The sequence below is a fragment of the Pinus tabuliformis genome, chromosome 8 (assembly GCF_031772625.1).
Source record: "Pinus tabuliformis cultivar Carrire ecotype Pingquan chromosome 8, CPIR1, whole genome shotgun sequence".
NCBI lineage: Eukaryota > Viridiplantae > Streptophyta > Pinopsida > Pinales > Pinaceae > Pinus > Pinus tabuliformis.
The window spans coordinates 1,696,136,688-1,696,143,291 of record NC_142294.1 but is presented as its reverse complement, the minus strand read 5'-3'; positions in this window follow the sequence as shown (position 1 = coordinate 1,696,143,291).

Here is a 6,604-nt window from a genome sequence, read left to right as displayed (position 1 = left end):
ATGTGTAATTAAGTTATTTAGTTAGTAGTATTTAAACCCTTCTCATGCATTTAGAGAAGGGTCTAGAAATTTATCAAAAACTTGTCCTCAGAACATGCACTTTTGCACCCTCCGAGGAGGTTTTGGTGAATGAATGGATCAAGATTTGTTGATGTTTGCATTTGATATCTGCTACTGATTTTGCACTTCTGTACTCTTAGTAGATGTTAGAACAAGGAGAAATAAATCATTATTGCTTGAAGCTTATGAGTAGGACCAGTCATAAATGGTACTTTTATCTCTTGACCATTTCTGCTTATATGTTAAAGTGATATACAGTTTTTAGTTGTTTATATGTTATTGCATGAATGCTTGAGTTACCATTTGGCACTTTTGTACAGTGGTAGCTATTTATTTATGTTTAATGTATGAATAGCTTATTATGCGATATGATGTTCATAACTGTTTTGCCTAACTTTTTATGCGAAATAGTTCATCTTAATTGATTTCCTTTCTTATAATCACTGAATGATCTTTATTACCAGTTATTATATGAAATCTCTTTAGATCGCATAATAGAAGAGTTACATCTCGGGTTAGCATAGATTAGATGTGCTGTTTTTATTAGATTACCATAGTATAGAATTAGATTAAAGTTTGAATTAGAATAGCTTAGATAGTTACTGTTAGATCAGCAACATCCAATTCTACATACACACACCCATAGATTGGGAAACTGGTCCCATTATCCCCAGTCGGACCCGCTATACCAAACGGATAAGGAGCTGCCAACCAAGGTCCAGACCGGGCGGGTATCCCCCTTATTGTCGACCCGATTTTCGGGGCTTCAACAGGTTGTCAATACAAGCTTTTTCAGATCCTCGAAAGCACGGTCACACTTATCTGTCCAAATAAAATCAACATTCCCAGTTAGTGCGTATAGAGGTGCAGCTATTTGAGAAAAATGCTCTATGAATCTCCTATAATAACCAGAAAATCCCAGAAAACTACGTACCTCTGTTTGTGTGGTAGGAGTAGGTATTAACAAAATTATCTGAATTTTAGCCGGATCTACTTGTATTCTAGCTGTTGAGATATAATGACCTAATATGAGTCCCTCGGTCATCATCATATGACACTTTTCATGGCTCAAGCAAAGCCTGGTGGCAATACATCTTTGCAGCACCTTTTCCAATGTGTCTAGTGTTGGCTCAAAATCATCTCCATACGGTGTGAAATCATCCATATATACTTCGAGCCCTTCATTTATTAAGTCTGAAAAGATGTTGAGGATGGCCCTTTGAAATGTGGTAGGGGCATTGCATAGGCCAAAGGGTAGGACTCTGTAAGCAAATGTTCCCCAAGGATAGGTAAAAGTAGTTTTATCCTGGTCTTCAAGGGCAATCTGGATCTGATTGTATCCACTGAAGCCATCTAAGAAAGAAAAGAATTTCTTTCCTGCTAACGTGTCTAATACCTGATCAATGAATGGAAGGGGAAAGTGGTCTTTCTGGGTTGCTTTGTTTAATTCTCTGTAATCTACACATATCCTCCACTTTCCATTCTTCTTTGGCACCACTACTAGTGGAGAGACCCACTTGTTGTCAAATATTGGGTAAATAAAGTTTACATCTAAAAGTTTTTGTAATTCAGCTTTCACAATATCCTTAAGATGAGGGTTTAGTCTCCGTTGGGGTTGGCGAACGGGTCTAGCATCCTTTTCTGTATAAATGTGGTGCGTACACAGCTGGGGATCAATTCCTTGCATGTCTGGGTAATCCCATGCAAAAGCTTCCTTGTATTTTCTCAGTAGTTGGACCAGCTTTTTTTCTTGTTCAGGAGTCAGGTTTTTGTTAATGTTCAAGGTTTTTCCTGGCTCAATCTCTATAGTTTTGCTGTTTGAAACAGAGGTAGTAGGTATTGATTGATCATGAGTGTCTTTGAGGGGATCATCTTCTAGTTCGTTATCAAATGCTGCCTCTATCATGTGACATTGTACATGGGATCTGGTTTCTGGTTGGTTAATGAAATTGTTAATGATGTCATCCTCTGTTTGGTCTTTAAATTCGAGGGCATCTTCTATGGTTAAAGGCGATCTAATGTTTTCTGTGAGATATGATACAGGTTGTTTGTTAGTTTTCATTATTGTTAGGCTTGGCTGGGCTGGAGGGTATAAAGCTAAATTCTTGACATTACTCCCTCTAGTTATAGTCATACTTCCTTGTCGGCAGCCAATGTAAGCATCAATAATTGCTAGCCAAGGTCTACCTAAGATTAAAGGGTGTCCATCTAGCTGGTTTTTGGGATTAATTATCAAAAAGTTTGCAGGGTATTCCCAGGAGTCTACAGAGACCATTACATCATGTAGTGTGCCTTCTGGTCTGACTACCGATCGGTCAGCCAACTCCAATAAGGTTGTGGTTGGATCTAATGATGTAATACCAAGCTTTTGACAAGTGGTGGTTCTTAAAATATTAATTGCAGCTCCTAAATCAACTAAGGCATTTGGAAACGAGTGTCCATTGACTTGCACCGTAACTATAAGATTCCCTGGGTCCTCATATTTTACGGGTGCCTCTCTTCCTGATATTAAGTCAGATAGGGTGCCGACTACTTGGACGATTGGGTTAGTTGTTATTCTCCTCTTTGGATTTTTTATACATAACTCTTTGATTGTTTTTGCATAGATCGGGATCTCTTGGATAGCCTGGAGGAGTGGGATATTTATAACAAATTTCTTAGTTCTCCCAGAAGATCAAAGTTAGGATGTTTTATTGGGCGCGGTATGATTAGTCGTTATGGGAATGGGGGAGAAGAAGTGGTTGCTTGATCGTGAGTTTGTTGTGTAACCACATCCTCTTCTTGTAGTGGTTGTTCTAAAGGTAACGGATTTTCAACTTGAGCATTTTTATCTCCCTCAGTTTCTATTATGTGCCCAAACCTTAATTGAAGGTCATTGCACTCCCTTAACTCAGTTTTTAGTTTTGCTGCTTCGATTATTTGAACATATTAAACCGATCTATTATTAGGGTTCGGGTTGGGTTGGGCTGGGAGTTGCGGTCTTAAGTTGGTATGAGGATTTTGTTGCAATGTATATGGTGCTGGCAGTGTAGGTTGAGGGAGAGGAATCGTTCCGACTGGCTGATTCATAGGTCTTTGCCAGTTCGACTGCCAGGTTTGACTCTGCGAGGTGGAGGGTGACCATTGTGTCGGATATGCATTATTTTGCCAAAATGGTGGACAGTAAGGGAAGTTTGGCCAATTGGTTTGATTTGTTTGATTTGGCCATGGTGATGTAGGAAATGGCTGTTGTGACCAGCTAGGGAAAGGTGGTTGATTTTGCCACATTCCATTATATTGCTGAGCATTATACTGAGGAGACTGAAAAGAAGAGGATGGATCAATAGGCATACCTGTTTGTCATGGCTACCATTGACGGCGCTGATTGAGTAGGTACATTGGTTTTGTTTCTTCTTCCGCTTCCTTGTAGACTGCTTTCAGGCCCGAGAGTGAGGGACAGTTTTCTGTGGAGTGGTCTTTCGTGCAGATGGCATAGACTTGGACTGTATCCAGCGGGCACTCTTTATGGCTGTGCTTCTTTCTGCATCTTGGGCAGAAGATTGCCAGATTTGGCTATGCTTCTACTTGCTTTTATTTAGCTTGCATAATGTCGAGTTGCATTGTTAGAGTCCCTAGAATATCGGTTTTGAAGTCTTCCAGTAGATTCCCAATTTCTGCGCAGGTTACACCTCCACCGGAGATCTTGTTGTCCCTTGTGATTATGTCATGTTTTGCTGGTTTTAGCCTTGTACTGCCTCTCGAACTCCTGATACATAAGTAAATAGTGTCAGTAAAACTTTCTTGATATATGTCACCTTTTCCCATAATGTTTAGTGTTTCAACCCATTGTTCCTTCATCCATTTAATTAATGTATTTTTTAACACATTGTCAGGTAAGGGTAAAGATGCATAAGGAGATCTCTAGAGATTGTATTGAAAGCGTTCTACATATTCCTCCAATGTTTCATTAGGTTTGGTTGTAATTTGAAATATTTCATTCTTTAATTCTCTATACCTACAATAATCCTGATATTTCTTTAGAAAAGCCCCTTTCATATGATCCCAGTCATTTATAACACCTCCACCTAACCCCATAAACCATCATAAAGCTGCGCCTTTTAATGTGGATGGAAATAGTTTTAGCTTTTGGGGATCGGTGGTATAGTCATACCCCCCCGCATAATACATCAAATTCAAACAGGAATGCATCTGGATCTTTCGACGTTAGGCCATGGAATGTAGGAATATGTTGGAGAGGAATCGCCTTCATAGGTGCATTAACTGCAGTATCTACAATGGGATATCGCAGTGTGGAGGTTTGAGGTGTTTGTTGGTTTTGGGCCATTTGATCAAATATGTGCCAATATCTTTCTCAGATTTATAGGGAGTTATTCCTAAGCTGACTAGAAGGAGTAGGAATGGCCTTAACAACACTTCCTTGGTCTGGGATGATGAATGTTCCTTGCTGAACTATTATCTGGGGGGATTTTGGCTTTTCAGGTTGTTGGGCCTCAAAATAGTCCCTATTTTCACTCCATTATTCACCAATATCTTCACATTTTACCTTCATGTCACCTCCATTCCACCTCCATATCATTACATTTACCTCATTATTGGGTTATAACAATGCTTTTCCAAAGTTTATTAATTCTTAACATTTTTAAGTGAATTTATGGCTAAACTTTAGAAAATAATATGCTTATACTTATACCTAACAATTAGAATGAGTTTGTTGACATGTGTAGGTACAAAGGAAGCTTCCAGGGCATCTTTATGTGGCCTTGAATGATCAAATTCGAATTTGATAAGATAAGCCTCATGGAAAAGATCATGGAGAAGATCATGGACCTCATGGAGGAAATCATGGAGGATAGGGTTATGTGTCTAGATGGTTGAGAAATGTATGGAACTAAAGAGAGATTAGTGGATCATCATTATGAGTTTGTTATCTCCTCTCATTGTATAAATAGGAGTACCTCCTCCATTCCAAGGGGAGGACTCTTAGAGCATGTATCCAGCTTATGATGGAATAGAATAAAGCTCCATTTTACATACATTTCTATTATGTAGTTTTATTTCCATTATGTAGTTTTAGATTTAATTTTCCTTAATGTAGTATATGGAATAGCTTGTCACTTTGTTCTTAGGAGAATTGAGCTCACTCTAGAAGGATCAAAGGAGCATGTTATTTCATATTAGATCTTATTTCATTTACTTGCTTAGATGTTTGATGTTTGAGGATTTGTTTATGATTGATGAATGAGTTTTAAATCAGAATCTTATCAACATATGGGAGGATATCCAAGGGTCGAAGTTAGGCTCTCTCTCTCTATTTGATTTGCATGATAATTGAAATTCATTCTTTTGCTTTTATGTTTCAAGTATCATATGAGGAGATACCAAGAGTCTATGTTAGGCTCTCTCTCCATTGATTTATATGGTAATTGAAATTCATTCTTTTGTGCTTTTATGTTTCAAGTCATTTCATTTCTCATGCTTATGAATGAATCTTAGTTTAGTTTGGATTAGTACATGAGAGGACAATCAAGAGACTAAGTTAGTCTCTCTCTCTACTTGAATCTAAACAATAATTAAGTTCATTCTCTTGTCTTCATTTCAAGTTTTTAGTTTCATGTAATCAATTATTTCTCTATGATACTGTAGGGAAGGACAACCAGGACCTCCTTAGTTAGGAGCCTCTTCCCTTGCATATTATATTGAATCTTAAATAATTTCGCTAGCCATAGAGTTAGTTGCCTGCTCCTGCATATATTTTGCTGGCATCATCACAAGCTCACGAGTTTCCCTGGTTGATAATTTAATGCAGCAATTTAAGCCCAATAAATTGCCCAACATTTTGGCACCATTGCCGGGGATGGTGTTAAGGGATTAGGCATTAGGAATTTAATTTAGTCATAGTATTTTTCTTTAGACAAAATAATTTGTGAGACCTGGTGACAGCAGGATCTTCACAAAGGAGTTTAAGTTTGAGTTTTCTGATGTTTTAATATTTAGTTAGTTTTAAATTCAATCCTTTTTGAAACCCCCCTGCATGAATAAAAACGAATCAATCGATTAGTATGCTCTCTTCCTGCGCTTCGTGCGATCAGGAAGATCAGAAAATCTATTGATTTCGTTCGAATAAAAATACTCTTGCTGGAGAACTAATGTGCAACATGACAATAAAGAATTTTGTGAATGAAAAAAAACATCTTTAATTTTTTAGATGAAATTTAGTTTTTTTAATTTTAGATTTAAAAAATAAAAATTTTAATAATATATGTATCATATATACATATTATTATTAAAAATAAAAATAAAAAATAACCATTTCTTTTGTTTTTTTAGATATTTAAAAAAAACTTCATTATAGTTATTGTTTAATAGTAGGTTTTAATAAAAAAAGTTTGTTGATTTTACAACTTTAAATTTTTTTTAACTTAAATAACAAATTAAAAAATTTGTTTTTTAATTTGTTGTTTAACCAAAAATCTAAAGCAATAAATGAAATCAACATACAAAATAAAAAATAACGTTTTCATTTCTTTTAATATTTTCTTTTAAG